This window comes from Lacerta agilis, chromosome 7, assembly GCF_009819535.1.
Source record: "Lacerta agilis isolate rLacAgi1 chromosome 7, rLacAgi1.pri, whole genome shotgun sequence".
Taxonomy (NCBI): domain Eukaryota; kingdom Metazoa; phylum Chordata; class Lepidosauria; order Squamata; family Lacertidae; genus Lacerta; species Lacerta agilis.
The window spans coordinates 56,451,002-56,469,147 of record NC_046318.1 but is presented as its reverse complement, the minus strand read 5'-3'; positions in this window follow the sequence as shown (position 1 = coordinate 56,469,147).

Here is an 18,146-nt window from a genome sequence, read left to right as displayed (position 1 = left end):
AGGCAGAAAAATGGAAACATCTTTCTCAAGAGCAGATTTCAACACAGCCTTAGTCTCACTGAAAGTTATCATAACCTTATTGCCAATGATCCGTCAATGTTATCAGCCCTCCTCTGTTGTACAACATGTAGCACTGAAAACTTCCTGTCAAGTTGTCATTAAAGATGCAAATACACTTTATGCAAGAGAAAAGCTATTAACCATGGCATTCTGGCTGAATCCAATATGGACTTCTGATTAGAACTTAATTTCTAACTAGGAACTAATCCCCCCTCTTACCACTTACAAGTTTCTGACAGAAAAGGGTTTATTTAGAAGCAATGGTAGTAGTTTCATTTCATTCTAGTTAAAACTCTCTTGAGTTGAAAAATGATTTACAATCAATAGGACCATTTTGATGATGGGTAAAATGCAAATAGGCAAAGCTGAAATAATGGTGGCTATATATAGACCGCACATGGCCAACCTACAGTTACCTACAGATGTCTCCTTTTTGTATTCATTGGCTTTCTATTTCACTATAAGAAAAAGCTACAATGCCTACTACTTGATCAAATACCTCTCTCCAAATTACACAGTAGGCAGCAATCTGTCACTCTTAATGATATGCAAATATGTCTTTTTGAGATATCCAGTGTCATACTGGGTGCTCCATTGATAGGTAAAACTCTCTTCCCCTTTGTTCTTACTACTCTTGTGTGGGATGAGGTCCAGAAAGGGTAATATCCCTCACAATAAGCCTCTTCCTAAATGGGGACGTGAAAGCAGTGATCAAGTTTCTGATAATTCCTTTACGGATAGGATAAGATGAGACCTTAGTGAATATTGTTCCTCCGTACTAGGGACAGAGCAGAACTTTGATTTAGTTTGCATTTAAAGGTGACTTTATCAAATTTGCATGTTCCAAAACAATATGTGAATTAAAATGCAGCCATTCTTCAATTTTATTTTATTTTTAAAATCACAAACTAATGCGGAGATGTGGAGAACGGAACTTAAACAGGAGAAAGAGAGAGAAAGTGAAAGGCTTTGCCCATCCCATCCCTGGAGACAGGCAAATGCAGAGATCTTACGCGGGGAAAGGAATAATAATTGCCAAGGTAGGCATTCCAGAATTAAGGGGTCTGCTGCCACTCTCTGGAGCTTCCTGGCCCTACTCCTTTTTCTCCTTCCTGTTCAGGTATGAAAACAATGACAAGAGTGAGGAGATGAAGCAGCATTCTCTGCTTCCTTTGTTCTTTCCTTCTTTTTCTCTTGGTCTGGTTGGACATTAGCACACACTGGGCTCAGATAGTGTGAAAATGAATGGACAGAAAAGTGGAACCCATAAATATTTGTAGTGGTGGTCCATAGGAGTTCCCTAGGCAAAGGTCCCCCCCAAACCTGGAGCTAGAGCAGTTTGCACCTTATACCACAGTTGATACCTGTTCCCTTGGAGATTCTCTGATGGGTGAGCCCAGCATTGACATTTCTGCAGCTGCTATTTCTGGGAGAATTTTTACAATACACCTGACTAGTTTGTCAATCTACGTTCCCCCCACACCCTTTCCTTACCCCAATCTATATCTTCTTATGGTTGACAGTCTTTTTGCAAAGTTTCCAAACCAACCACGAAGGCACTAAAGTATATTTTATGTGAAAATAACAACTCACAAAAGGTTCCTACTGGAAATCTCTCTGATGAAATTTCACAGCAGCATACAGAGGATGTGAGTGGTTTGAAGCTCAGGAAAGTAATGGCGCTGGGAAGGAGAGAGAAAATCGGGTGACGCAAGTCACTGGATTGGAAAAACAGAAGCTGAAAAGTAACTTTCTGGCAGAAAGAAGTTGCTCTTGAAAGTTGGGAATAAACAATAGGGAGTGATGTCCTCTATCTATGTCCTCTGCTGTAATACAATCCTGAAACATTCAAAAGTAAACATTGTCAATACAAGATGCTGAACTTAGAGGAGTGTTAGTTTCACCTAATAAAGATATTTTGATATTTAATTATTCATCGTAACACTCTGGAGGAAAATTGGTATTTGAGATGTTTTCTTTCAAAAATATCAAATTGTATTCTTATGGGTTTTGCATTATCACAGTTTCAATCATAAAAAATTACTGCTGCAGCAGAGATTATAAACCAAGGTTGAAACCTTGATGTTTGTAGCTGAATTTGTCCTCCATATAATACTTTCCATGGAAATCTAGAGAACATTGACCAATGTTTATCATCCTCAATCTGCCCCCCCCCACTGTTCCTTGCCTGCAGAACATTACACATCCCAACACTGTCAGTTGTAACATTTTTTCATGCCATTCATCTAGGCCAGTTGAAGTCGTGGCCTTCCAGGGCCTGAGAATTAACCTCTTGATTGCCACAAGTGCCCTACAAAGCCACCAATTGTATCTATCTGTCAACAGCCCTTAAATATGGCATATAGCCAAGAATAGCAGTAGCAGGAGATATATTTCTGAGCATTCTAGAGACTGTGGCAAGTGAGAATTGCACATGGTTGACCAGACAGGGAAGCTCTTCCTAACTGGATTAAGCTGGAACTCCATTTCCTGGAAAGATTTGAGTGTCATTTGCAATGGTGTGCCATACTTTAAACCGAAGAAGTCCATTTCATGGATCCCTTACATTAGAAAATCAGCAGTACTACTAGAAAGAGTTGGTTACTTTAAGCATCCAGGCTACCAATGCACTACAAATGGCAAACACATGTATGTACAGAAAAGTGGGCTACTAAAAATATTTATGGAACAGTAACTTTCAAAGTTGACATATACAATATCAAACTAGGACAACAGAGAGCTCTCTGAATTATGTCAGTTATATTTTAAAGGGAAGATGGTATGACATGTTTTCATTGCTCCACAAATATATATATAATATATATATATATATATATATATATATATATATATATATATATATACACACACATATAATGGTACTTGGTGAAATGAAATGTACCTTTTAAATGGTACTTGGATCTCAAGGTGTCCTTTGTGAGCACTTTTCATTCCCATTGCTTGGGAATGGAGATGCCCGTATTTTATTTTAATTTTTGCTTGTTTGGTTTTGCAATACAGCCCTGCTGTGGACTCACAATCTCCTCATCCTGCTGCACCCACCATGGCATACCACACGCCATTTGAGGGGGTTTATTGACCCTTGGAAATTACTTGGGGGGAGGGAGGGCACAGGCTGACTTTTTGGAGAGCACAGGCTTGTCAATGCTTACAAACAGAAAATAATTCTTGCAGAAAGGGGTTTTCAATTTATATTTCTTGGTAAATATTTTCTGACAAACAACAGCAGTTCTAACCCAGCAGCAGGGCAGAGTGCAACAGCAGATTAACTACTGCACCCTGAGCCTGGCCGGTCACACTGGTCAGGATGGGAGGTGGGAAGCAGCTTTTAAAAAATCTTTTTGCACTGTCAGCTCCACACTAGTGTTGGCCATTTGGGGGATACAATGCTTATGGTACCCCAATGCCCCCATGTCAGGGCTTTCCACTGGCTACTGCCAGCAGAATAGCAGGCAGTGCTGACCCCTCTCAAAGACTGAGACTTCTGCTGTAGTGGAGCTCCCCACTAGTGGTGCTCCTTTCCACCAGCTGAGAGTGATAGAGAGGTGATGATATCCTATGCCCCCAACCACCATCATTAGGGGGTTAGGGATGCACTCTAAAGGGACAGTGTAAATAAAGCCACATTGCATTTGTGGTGAGTAACCCGCAGTCCCACGAAAGTGGTAATAGCAATGCCCAGAGTCCAGCACACAGATAGGGTCACTAAGAGAAGCTTAGAGAATTCAGTTGCCTTAAACACAATTAACTGTGATGTACCATGGCCAGTGTATTATCATAGAGTATGCCAACAGTATTAAATCTGAACACAAAAGAAGAAGAGACCTATAAAGAATTCAGTGCCTATGTCTGCTAAATACTGGAGGTGAGAGAAAAGTGACTCATATCTGAGCAAGAAGTAATTGGTTTAAAATTCTGGAGATGTGAGACTGGTTAAATGTTCCTCTGCTTGGAAAGAGTTCAAGGGACTTCTGCTCTTAATTTTCTGCAATGATTAGCCTCCTTTGGCACCAAGAAGTAAGTATTCCAATTATCAGTATTTGGCTCAAACTGTACAAGTTACACAACTTCTTTGAGTCATAATGAGGCCTTTTGAGGCCTCATTACCTGTGCTAGCTACCTCAAAACTCACTGGCCTCAATTGCATGTAATGCAAAGCCATGGTTTAGCATTGGCCAGAAGCTTAACCATGGTTTGCTATTCACAAACATACCATGGCCCTAAGCCATAGTTCATTGTAAGTTTATAAACCTTAGCTTACATTAGCTATGGCTAAGCATCATGTGTGAACCTGGCACCAGTATGATAGCTGCATCCATGTGAGTGTTGACCACCTACAGCACTGGGACAGAGCAAAGCTGGCATGGACTGAAGCTGACTTATTGTGCCTTTGTCACCTCCAAATTTCCATTCAATAGCAAGTAAAGTTGACTCTTCTGTCTGACAGGTTGTGTCAGACACAGATGTAGATGCCATCTCATAGTAAGATTATTAACACCCACCTGTGCTTGTCCATGTAAACTACCCTTAGAAGCATTTCTAAGTGGAAATAGAAGGTGAAAGTATGTAGAAAGGCAAATTAAAAATACCTGAATAAAAGCAATAACAAGCAACCAACAGCTATTAAGTAACTGTCATTCAACTGAATGAGGAGCTATGCTTTGGTCAAGCCACTTATGCATCCATCTTGGAAAGAATACGGGACCTGGATCTTGTATAATTTGTGTTACAGATCATTCATGTTTTAAAGAATTGGAACTCAACTTTATTGATTTCCATCCCACCCTGCTATTTGCTAGTCAGATTCATAGCTGTCTCACCATCTTCTCTCAGACACGTAAAACATCCTCTCTAATCTTAACTGATGGACCCAATTACAAAGGTAAGATAACTCTATTATTAAGAAGAACTCTAATATAATAAATCAAGCTATAAATAACCTTAAAGGACTCTTCTACACAGAGCTGTACTTAACATATGCTTTATTAAGTAGAGTTTATAAATTATACAACCTTTCTCTCCAATTCACGGCATTTCTATTCCATGGTAAGAGCCCTATTTCAAACAATACTATAATGTCAAACCAATCAAAAAACCTCTTGAAATGGAAGGCATTATATATTTCATAGATATTGCATTCAAATTCCCCTTACCACTTTAAATTTTAATTGCCTGGAGAATGTTCAATAACTCACATACTCCACGCTATATTTTTTATTTCTAGATTTCCTCCACATGAAATAGTTTCAATAGCTGCTAAATATTATTTATCTTTCCAAAGACACATTTTCTTCTTTAAAATATGCCAATTAAGCTTTTGGAAATCTCTCTCTTTCTCTTTCTCTCTCTCTCTCTCTCTCTCTCTCTCTCTCACACACACACACACACACACACACACAGAGAGAGAGTCCCCCTTGTTCTTAAATTTTGAAGGCAGCACTGACTGAAAATTTGATAGTAACAACTGGCTGAACCTCCCTGTGAATTATCCCTGTAAAAATCCAGAAATCATCATGTTCAATTTTAATATTAGGGGTATTGTTAGATGGATAGGTTTGAACATTCTGTTTCTCTCAAAACATGAGTTACATATATCTGATCCTGTTTGATGTATGTAAAAAGTGCAATGTGATCTCAACAGGTTATGTTGCTTAATATATAAGCTACTGTACTAGATATGTACTGAAAGCATTAGTCATTGCTACCTATTCTTCCTTGTAAGTCCTAAATATATAATAGGCTAACAGTGCAAACCTATTCATGTGTACTCAGAAGTAGGAACCGCTGAGTTCAACAGGACTTAGTAAGTGTCTCCTGAGTTGCAGCTGTAAATTAGCTCCCATTTATACTCCCTTTAGCTGCTAGGGTGCCACAGAATGTTCATGGACATTCTAACTTTGAGGGAATGGGGTTAGTTTCTTTTTAAAAAATAATAAACAAATATTTACTTGGCTTACAAAAGTACATCTATCGTCTTTGTTTTAAGATCATAAAGTCCCTTCTACAGATCAGTTATGTTTGCTGTGAGACTTTAATGTTGTATACAGTATCAGCTTGGGGGAGAAGAGAGGTGGGGAGAGGTGGCAGGGGGATGGCACCCGCAATATACAAAATACTGCTCCAGAATCCCACAAACCCCTTCATCTCAATCAAAAAGCAATGGGAGCATGACATAGGCTGCAATATAAATGTTATCCAAACTGTGGTTTAAACCTCCATCTCAGCCAAAAAAAGAGAATGGAGTTAGTTAAAATAAATGTCAACAAATAGTGGATTAGATATGAAAAGTCTATTTTGCTGAGGGTGGGGAGGGAATCTCATGTGAGATCAAGGGTCAGTATGATGATTGAGGGCAATGCACAGATTTAAATAGGAGTCAGCTACTAGCCACTGGCACGGGTGGTGCTGTGGGTTAAACCACAGAGCCTAGGGCTCGCTGATCAGAAGGTCGGCGGTTTGAATACCCGCGATGGGGTGAGCTCCCATTGCTCAGTCCCAGCTCCTGCCCACCTAGCAGTTTGAAAGCATGCCAAAGTGCAAGTAGATAAACAGGTACCACTCCAGTGGGGAGGTAAACGGTGTTTCCGTGCGCTGCTCTGGTTCACCAGAAGTGGCTTAGTCACGCTGGCCACATGACCCGGAAGCTGTATGCCGGCTCCCTAGGCCAGTAACGCGAGATGAGCGCCGCAACCTCAGAGTCGGACACGACTGGACCTAATGGTCAGGGGTCCCTTTACCTTTTTACTAGCATCTAGTTCATTGTACTTTATGAAAAGACAAATGGGCAGCAATTCCACAAAATGTTCCCCTATCAAGAGCCAGAACTCTTACATAGGGCTACAGTCCCTCGAAATATAGGCTGCTGAGAGCCACCAGATCTCTGGGAAAGGGGCATTTCAGGAGGGCTGGCACCAATGTTGACTGGACTGAAATCCTCTTCCCAGGAGTAGTGGCCTGCTGAATTCACACACTCAGTTTCTGATATTGTTTCAGTACTCTGTGAGACCAGTGGCACAAAGGTCAGCTGCATAAAGGAGCTTAGCTAGACATAATGAATGTGACACTTGCTTAAAATACAGTGAACGGAATACATAAAAACCCACTTAGAGTCACCACATATCAATTTCTGAACCCCTTTGTTCTCACGCTGCATACAGAATTGTAATGAAAAATACTTCAGTGGGTTTTTTAATAAAAAATCTACACGTCAATTCAACATAAACATAATTTTGAAAAGTACAATTTTCTGGCTGGAATTTGGTGATTGTCAGAGTTTTTTTTTAAAAAAAACTAAATAAATAAGCCAATTTTGTTTTAGAATTTTTTTAAAGAAATAGTATTTTTCTTCAGAATTGGAATTTAAAATTAAGAAGCGGAGTGTGCTTACAGGTACCTTGCAGTCATGGAGATTTCCTTTGTGATTCAAAAGAACCAGGATTTCAAGAAGCCAATTAGGCTATTCTGTATATCTTTCAAACAGGAAGGCAAAGTGCTGGTAAAGTGGAAATGCCATGGTACCAATTCTAAAATTACCACAGCACTGCTGTGATTGATCTAATTCAAAGTACCGTTGAAAATAAACCTCTCAGACATTCTAGTGGCTCAAAATTATACCGTTCAGTATTGGCTTGTCTTTCTGATTACAACCTGCTAAAGGCAAGGGGTGGGCGTAGGGGAAGTAAAGAATTCTTAGTAGCAAGAATTCTCCTGCTGGTAGATATTGTGAGGAGAAGTGATATTTTCCCCTTCTTTCTCTGGTATGGCCAATAATAATAAAAAAGCTCACTGGGTCACCTTGGGTCATTCATTCTTTATGTTGGGAGATTTTTTTCCTTCCGGTGACGGTCCAGATTACCTTAGTCAACATCTGCCAATGTCCACATTCCAGAAACAGGCAGTAACAGAATCAAAAGTGGGCCGAGTTATGGGTATGACTCTTTCCTTTATTTAGTATGCTAGATTGCACACAAATATATATTCTACACAGTATTTTTTTCCACTAGATGTGAAAGGACAGTGCAGTGATCTGTGGTAGATTTGCCGTGGCAGAATCCTATTAGCTAGAGGAGGGGCGCATCCAGTTCTACTGGGGTCCAGTCAGGAAGATGTATGCAGCTGGGCCTATTTTGTGTGGCTAAAAGATTTGTTGGCTCTGTAAATATTGCAGAGTAATGGTTGAACCAGCTGGAAGTGGGGATGGTAGTAGTTGTTTGGTTGCTACTGTCTTGAAGAGCACCAGAAACTATCATCCAGAATTCCTTGCTGTCCTTTGCTTGATTGTCCTAAGTAGGTATTGCACACAGATACGGTTTTGGGCCCTTGGAGTAGAGGTAGGAGATGGAAGAGAGGGCTAAGTATTAATTCAACCTGAACCATTCCTCACATATATAATCCAAGACCAGGCCTACAGGCCTATGGACCTTGTATGAATATTTTCAACATAAATAAATTTTGGGCAGATATTCATGGAATTTTATATTGCAGAATAGCATTCCACTTTTATTAACTTTGGAAAAGAATAAAACACCACCTTGAATCCTTATGCCATAAGACTTATGGGTCTGGCATGCAAATACATCACCTTCTCCTGCTCCTCCCCCAACCTCCATCTACAAAAATGTCAAATGGAATCATGGTACAGGTTACTGGTATCTCCAGATATGATTGGACTCCAGCTTCCTTTAGCCTTAGCTAGCATGGCCAATGTTCAGATGGGATGCGAACTGTATCCCCACAACAGTTGGGGGTTACCACACTACCTCTGCTTTAAGTAAGTATTTAGGAGCATCCAAAAACAATTAACAACCATTCAGAAATAATAAAAAATCCGAATAGTTTTGGTCTTTTATTTTTTCTGACAATGATGGTTCAGCAGTATACTTCATGTGTGGGTTCCACCTCAAAGCATTATGGTCTGCGGTCTGTTCCTAGACCCATGCAAAATCCCTTCTCTCCGTCCTTATACCTGCTAAAAATCTACCACTGAGTTCTACTCTAAACCTGAACTCCCATGATGGCTTCTTCCAGAACCCACCCACGAACCAGATATTTGTCATTCTAAGAGTTGGTTGCTGTACTCAAAAAGAACTTCGAGGTTGCCACTGAAACTTGATGGCTTTTGTTGTGATGCTCCTTCACTATCAGAAATGTAATAGGTGAACTTGGCCCAAGTGATCAATGCTTGGCATGGCATCAGTGGGCATTTTACTAACTACAGGTGTATGTGAGACTATCTCTGAATGAGTTCAGTGGCAATGCTAAAAATAGATGAAGACCATCATTATACCCCTGTCATAATCAGGGGCTTGTCATTATACCCTTGTCATTATTATTCCCTGAACTCTGAAAATCAGAAAAAGGATTGATATTATGACATTTTATTATTCACAGCACAATTTACTTTCTGGAAGAGATCCACTGGAAATAATACAACCTATCATTTAGACTCTAACAGATTCATGTTCTTCTCTGTGACAGTAGCCTGGAGGATGAAGAGCCTAAGCAGTCGATGGATTGAATAGGCATAACCCAAGGGAATAAAAAGGAAAGAATGATCACAAAATGTTAATAAAAATACTAATGTGCTGCTCCTCATCATTCAGAAAGGAACAACTCTAATATTTAATTTTCAAAAATGCATTCAAAGAAATTCTGCACCTGTAAAGGTTTTTTGGTATTATCTACAAAGGATGGCACCACCCACAAAGACTTTTATGCAATGGTATAGATCAATCGTAATTTGTTGAGTGAATGCAATATTATTTACCTTTTCTTTTAATCCTAACCCTATTCCAAAGATGCAGTTTGTTGACAATACTTTTTTGCAATGTCATAAAATCAACAGTATAAATTATATATAAAAGCATGTCTTCTACAATAATGTCCTACATACCTGTGCCTCTGTCTGGCTACTTTCAGTGACTCTGGCTGGCTGAGATGTAGATGAAGGTAATAGGCTGTGTCTTGAGAACCTGTGTTTGGAGAGCACTGTTTCTGGAAACAGCCAAAAACCAACTAAAAATGCCAGAGGGCTTATTCAATACCGCTTGCCAAAAACAATTGGAAACCTGATGCCTTGAAGAAATAAATTCTATATATCAAGCATACCAAAAGATTTCTGTCTATAAGCTGTACAGTCTTCATTGATGGACTTTTACAACTTTCCCAAGCAATATGTTCAAATGCATTGTTGTACTTAAACAGGCATGTTCTAATATCCTAACCATGTGACAATGTGCTCCCCAAAATGCAAATTGGTGTATTTTCCCCAGGGGTAGATTTACTATGAAATAAATGAAGCTTAAGCTTCAGGACCCCTGATTCCAGAGGGGGTCAAGAAGTGACTTTAATCCACATTGCTTTAAATTTTTGGATCTAATAGACCCAATTTGAGTCACATGACTCAACTTGATTAATTTCTTGTTACATGTATTACAACAATCCCAAAGTTTCAGAGTCAGTAGCAAAGATGTTGCAAAGGTGGAGTGTTACTGTAAATTGGCTGCTCTGCTGTGGCAATGTAATCCACCCCCAGCTTTTTAACAGAGGTCAAGACCCTAGAAAAATAGCAATGAGTTCACAAAAGTACTTAAGTGGATAACCAAAATTGCAAACTCACATAAAATTTGTGGTGTTCCATCATGGAACAACCCCATTGATAACAGTGGTTACCTAGACCTCATTGCTGATTGTGAAGGGGCCCCCAAAACAGTTCAAGCTTCAGTCCCTCCAAAAATGTATGTCTACCACTGATCTCTCCTCTTCTTCGGAAAAGACTTGCAGATATCTGAAGGGTGCTATCATGTCTTTCTACTTCCTTAATGGGTTGGGCCACAGCTCAGTGAGAAAGCACATGCTTACAACATTTAACTTGAGAAAATCAGGTTTCTAGGAGTATATTCATTGTCACTAAACACCAAACAGGCTTCTAAGTATGGCTTTAAAAAAAAATACACGGCGATCGACAACAGACAGGAACCTCACTGTAGTTCAAATCAATGCATCTTTACAGGCTCTTACTTGAGAACAACCAGCTGCATATATAGCAAAACAACGTCTTCATAAACCATAAATATTGAAAGGCTAATCTGACCAAATGAGGTCCACAATAAAAATGAGATCATGTGTGTCAGAATCACATTTAAAGTTACTGGGGGGATCTTCCTAGAATATCATAAAGATTGCCACACTCTTATATCACAGTTTAAGCTACATTTGCAAGCAACATGTTATGGGAGTATGAAGAGAATAAAGAGGGAAGGGGGGGAAAGAAATTGTACCTCTGTAAAATGCCAGCCAGCCATCAGCCTTACTGCAAAAGCATTCCTACCACCAATAATGTTATAGCGCCTTCAATGAAACCATATCAAAGCTAATCAAACCAATCCTGATTTTATAGAAGACACATAGCTTTTCCAGCTCCCGCATATAAATTTCCTTGACAGTTGACATCTTTTATTTTCTAAGGCCATTTTCCAAGACCAAAAGGACATCACTATCCTAAGCCATTCTGAGATAAGGAGGCATTAAAAATAGAGTTCTGTGACCCTTGGGTCATTAATTGATTGTTAGGCCAAAAAATGAACCCGTGAATAACTGCTTTGATTCCCTCTGTCATCACAAAAGCATCCTTCCTACATAACGAGTATACTGATAGGAAAGTTTTAAAAGAGGTTTCATCAGTCTTTTTACCTCAAGCACTACAGGGTTTGGTCTAACATGAGGTACAGTTCACTAATATACCCTGTATCAATGCTCTGACCTTTAACTGTGACTTCCAGCTCCAGAAAGAACTCAGACTGACAATGAGAGTTTGAATTTGAGGGGGGTTATATTCCAGATCTCTCTTGTTGCTGTTTGGAGGTCAATTGGTTGCAGTGGGAAGAGGTAAAGGATATTTCTAATCAGGGTTAGAGGAATGGATCCTGTTAGAGGGCAATTATATTAAGAAGGAAAGTAGAGAAATATATAAAATGTAATGAAAGTTAAACAGCATAAAGATTTTAAAGATTTTAACTAAACATACCCTACTTCTGGACTGTTGAAACAGCTTAACAAGCTACAGGCTGATCTGAGAAAAGTGATCTTTTTTTCCAAGGGCCTGAGATTGACAGATGGTTGGGAACGGTAACCCTGTTAACCTAAGAAGAATCTGAATTCTGAAGTACACAGCAGAAATTCAGACCTCATCATTTTTCTGGGAGGAAGTAGGAAAAAAGGCAGCTTCCATTTTTTAGCAACCTTGGCCATTAAGGCAATCTATGAAATTGGTGTATTATTAACATTACTGAAATCTATCCACTAGTAGAAAGATCTATGGGAGAGGGAAAGTGTAATGGGATGCTGCTATGAAGGACCAGTAATGGAACTTACACAAGATATGTACTTAAAACAGCTCAATACAACTTTCTGACAGGAATTCCCATTACTAAAATCTGAGAAATAATTAGAAAGTAATTACAGTCAATAGACCTATGGGATGCAGCACACAGGTTTTGTTTCCCCCCCATAAATACTGTTCATCTTAAGTAAATGCTTTCTGTGCTTAATTTTAGACGGAAGGAAGGAAGGAAGGAAGGAAGGAAGGAAGGAAGGAAGGAAGACTAAAAAATAAATTTGTAACCAGGGATTTCAAGGAAATATGATCTGCAATGTAGTTGTACAATATGGAAAACAGACAAAAACACTGCCCACTCAGCAATACTATGCACTAACAAAATCTTCATGAAAGGTAGATTAAGGTGATACTTATTACTGCACCATCGTATGTTGTTGAAAGTCACTATAGACTTTTGGAAATCATTAATTTGAACAACTGATTTATGATATATATTATATTTGTTTTATGAATGTAATTTCATTGCTGATTTTACACTGTTCTCCAACACAATTTTCTTTTCTTAATATTGCAAGTATAGGTTTTTTTAGCAGGTTTTTTTTTGGGGGGGGGAGAGATACATAAAGAAATCATGATGTGGCACAGATTTGAGGTGGGATCCATATTCTCCATTCTCTTGTTGCATATCTTTGCCAAAGATCCTGTCCCTCCAACAGAGCACATTGAGGTACATTGCCTGAGTTTTGTATTAATCCAGAAGACAATAGTTTCCTTGGGTTAATCCTGTGTAGCTGTAAAATAAATGCCCCTTTGTACAGCAGTTGCTGGGGAACAAACCTGGGGAGAGTGCAGCTGCTTGGACGCCTCCCATAGTTTGGCCACTGTGTAAACAGACTCCTGGGCTAGATAGGGCATTTGGTCTGATCCAGCAAGGCTCTTCTTCTGTTCCCATCCCCTCAGGTTTATACATCTTGAAAGTTTCCTCTATAAGCAAAGCAATGTGTTAAGTATCACTATCCTCTGTACATGCTAAACCTGAGACACTCAAATTGTCAAACTTGGTGGGATGGGATGCCATCTTTGCCCAGTGCCAGCTGCTGCCTCCCAGAATGCAATGTAAAAACGTATGCATCACTGCTAAAAATGCAACCATGTGGAATCCTTCATGTTGCAAATAATGTGCGCACATCAGCTTCCTGTATGCTTGCATTGATTTTCACCATACCATCATGTGTGCTCGAAATCACTACCATCACGAGGAGCCACTTTACACAAACAGAATTGCCTTCACACTGTTGCTTTTCAATTGTCCAACTACGCAGGGGTTGCTTATGTGAATCGTCCCTTAAAAGTTTATCTTTCCTTTCCTTTCTAACCTAGCAGGCAACCCAGATAACAGGAAAACAGTAAAGATAGGAAACTGTTTCTTTAGTTTTTAATAATGTTTTTTTTTTTCTGGAGCAAGAAATACTTTTTCTCCTACTCCAGAATTATCTCTTTTTCCACTTGTAAAGAACAGTTACCTGCTTTAAAAGTGCTCTTCAAAGCTAGCTCAACTTTTTCTGTCTAAATATCCCATAGCTATGATGTCCTCTCTAAATCAATTGTAATTCTTTTCTCTATTCCACACCTGCCAATTCTAGGCTGAACCTGGGGGTTATTGACCTTCCGATTATCTCTTAGTGTCTACCCATGCACTTTATGAACACCTTAGGTGTTGTTATATTTTACTGAGGCTAGAATTATTTTCTCCATTACAAATTGGAGGTAGCTGTGTTGGTCCACTGGACAACACTCAAAAGCAATGGTGCTGTAACAACATGCCAATATAATGAGCAAACTTTTGAGGTCACCAAACTTTTTTTCACACTAAGCAGATTCAGGGTGTTGTCTAGTTGACCAGCACAACTATCTCCATTACCTTGTAAAGGAGAAAACAATTCTATATATTGCATAGATTGCGATTACTTGGGGTACACTTCTAAACCCACTTACCATGCTATTGATTGATGATTGATTGATTGTCTTGTAACATGTATAATTCCCCCCCCCCCAAGTGTATATTATCTAATACTTCTCCTTTCATATTTGGAAGTATGACATTGCAATATGTATGACTGTAGGAGATCTGCAGTTACAAGTGATCTCCCTTCTTGAAATAATTTCCTAGAATTTGCCATGAGCCTGCAAGAGACATCGCAGGGAAGCAGATCGGACCAAGACGGAGTGGGGGGTGGGATGCTGAGGAAGTGCCTGTTGACAACCCTGGGGAGGGGCCCAGCAGGTCGAAAGGGTTGTGTTAGGGTCTCAAGAGAGGGAAGGGAATTATGGATGAGGAGTCAGATCCCGGGGAAGGTCCCATTGGTGCAGCCTCCCCATGCTCTACTCTGTCTCACCCAGGCATACTACACCTGCTTCACTCCCAGGTTTTGTGCCAACTTTGTCTCTGATCTCAGCACTCCATCCAGCATAAATGGAACCCTCCCCACCAGCCCTTCCTCTCAGGAAGATTCAGCAATCAAGTTCATTCAGAACAGCCACCTCCATCAGCTAAGTTGCAGATATGCCAGCAAAGGTGTGAACAAACAGCTCAGGTTCAGCCCTTCAGAAGAAGTTGCCATTTGCTTGCCCATTTGGCATGCTGAATTTGTGCCCACCCTATTTCCATCTAACAGGGGTATGTTTGCTTGTTAGAGTAACACCTTCCTTTTCTTAGACATGTGTAGTACCTGCTGTGCCTTTGAAACTTACTTTGCCTGTGTATCATACGGATATGAACATTAAGGATTTTGGCAGAAACCATACTCTGAGCTAGAGTTCCATCCATCGAGAGCCAGGACAGCATTTAAGAATTTTCATCTTGCTGATCCTAGAGGTTAATACCAGTATATCTCACTGAGATGGCATTGTAATGTCCGTCCATGCAATTTATGAACTTGCCTACAAAAGCTTATGCCACAATAAACACAGTATTTAAATTTTTTGTTGTTGTTCAGTCGCTCAGTCGTGTCTGGCTCTTCGAGACCCCATGGACCAGAGCACGCCAGGGACGCCTACCTTTCACTGCCTCCCGCAGTTTGGCCAAACTCATGCTAGTCGCTTCGAGAACAATGTCCAACCATCTCATCCTCTGTCGTCCCCTTCTCCTTGTGCCCTCCATCTTTCCCAACATCAGGGTCTTTTCCAGGGAGTCTTCTCTTCTCATGAGGTGGCCAAAGTACTGGAGTCTCAACTTCAGGATCTGTCCTTCCAGTGAGCACTCATGGCTGATTTCTTTAAGGATGGATAAGTTTGACCTTTTTGCAGTCCATGGGACTCTCAAGAGTCTCCTCCAGCACCATAATTCGAAAGCATCAATTCTTCGGCGATCAGTCTTCTTTATGGTCTATATGGTATTTGTGGTCCATATGGTATTTAAAATAGGAAAAGGCTATATATTGAAATATCATTCCAACATCAAGGTAAAACAATAGTTTGTGGAGATGTACTTGAGTTGCTTAACAGTACACCATATGGTGGCACAGACCATCATATGATACCCTTAATATTATTTGTCATTTCTTCTGACATTTGCACATGTATGCTCTCTCATCTCCTTCACAGAAATGTGCTAATTTTGGTAGGTTTGGATATGAAGCAGGAAATGAATGATCATCTCAATTTCACATCCAGCAGGCTGTCTGAAAATACGCTTAGTTAAAAATGTCTGTGATACCAGCTTCCAGGGATTTGGAAGGTGTGAACAACGTCTGCAGTTGAATTAATTTTTGAGGGCCATTATTTATGGGAGTTGATGGTGGTCCTGGAGAAGGATTTTAAGGTGTGAGATGACACTGTCAAAAAATGTAAAAGTTCAGCAGTCAATGAATAGACTTGTAGTTTTGAAAAGGGAATATTGTGTCACAAGGAAAGAGGGACAGATGAATGGAGAGTGGGATTGTCTTTCCTACTGCAGAGAGAAATACTGAGAAATATCTATTGACACATCTTTGAGAAAATATAGTAGACTAACTGTCTTGTGCCAAGCATTGCTTGGGAAGTATAAGAAACAAAAAGGACAAAAAGGGGGGGAAAGAAAAGCAGTGCAGTTTTGAAATCAGTGGTTAAAATAAGTGCAGTATTGAAAAGTCTAGTCTGCCATTTTGGTTCAAAATGGCATCCAACTGTATTCAAACACAGATGAAAACCTCCTTCTTGAGCTTGGAAATTATAATGGAAAATTGGTTAAAATATATTAAGAAGTGGCAAAATCCATGTAGAGACCACTTGGGTAGTTAAAGCAGATGGATTATATTGGGTTCATACAGAATTTTTCTACTCTGTTGCTAGTTGAAGGAGCATCTCCACCCCCATCGTTCAGCCCAGACACTGAGGTCCAGCTCCAAGGGCGTTCTGGCAGTTCCCTCCCTGTAAGAAGTGAGGTTATACGGATCCAGGCAGGCAGAGGGCCTTCTTGGTAGTGGCGCCCGCCCTGTGGAATGTCCTCCCATCAGATGTCAAGGAAATAAATACCGGTACCTTTCTGACTTTTAGAAGACATCTGAAGGCGGCCCTGTTTAGGGAAGTTTTTGATGGTTTATTGTGTTTTTAATATTCTGTTGGGGGCCACCCAGAGTGGCTGGGAAGACCCAGCCAGACGGGCGGAGTATAAATAATAAATTATTATTATTGTTGTTGTTGTTGTTGTTGTTGTTGTTGCGGCCCTCTTTGATCTCTATTCCTTCCATTTCACTAGTCTATTTCACTAGTTTATTACTTAGGATCTGTGTCATAGATTCATCATTGTCAGTGATTAAACGATTCTAAATGTTCATAAGATTTAGTGGCCTGTAATTCAAACATACTTTTTTTTCTTCAATATTTATCCGTATGGGACAATCAAGCATTAGTAGGCAGTGTGGTGAGTGGGGGCTGCAGAGCCACCCTCTTGACACTGATGTTGCTTCAGCTTATCTGGAGCAGGTCAGGGGGGTGGCAAGGACAGAGGCTGTGTGGGAGCATCAGTCAAACTACTTCAGTCAACTGTTGCAGGTTGCCAGCTTACTAGAAACATGCTTTAAACCACTTGCATTGGTAATAAATACTCAACTTTCCCTTCTCCCTTTGAGCAATTCCTTACATTCAGATCGCAGGAGAATGTATCCTGGGCAAAACCCTTGATGTTAACATATATTTGATGTTTTTGTTGTGGCGTAGCAATCAGCCCTGAGAGAAAAGAAAGAGGTAGAGTCTTCTTTCTATATTACATTTCATTCTGGCTTCCCATGAGTAACTCCAGAATACTGTACTAACTGCAGTTTCTGCATGGCCTTCAAATGCATAATGGTAATTAATCCATGTGTTTATCTGGGCATGAATCAAAGTTACTGACAGAGCAATCCTAAACATGTTAGGAGTTAGGTGCTATTAAAGTCAATAGGACATACTCCCAGGTAAGTGTGCAAAGGATTGCAAGTCTGTCTTCACTAGGAATGAGAGTAGCCAGCAAAGCAAATTATTCATTTATTTTTATTTGCTTTAGCATTTTCTGTACCTCCCAATTAACTGTGTCCTCTGGGTGGCTCACAGATCAAAATCAATAAAGTACAAACACAATCAACAGTACTACAAGTGATCGATAAACACCAGCACAAAATTAACACAAAAAATGCCCTACCAACAGCATAAAAACCATACAACAGCAGAAAAATCCATAAACATCACCAAAAAGCAGCAAGTGGAAGACAAA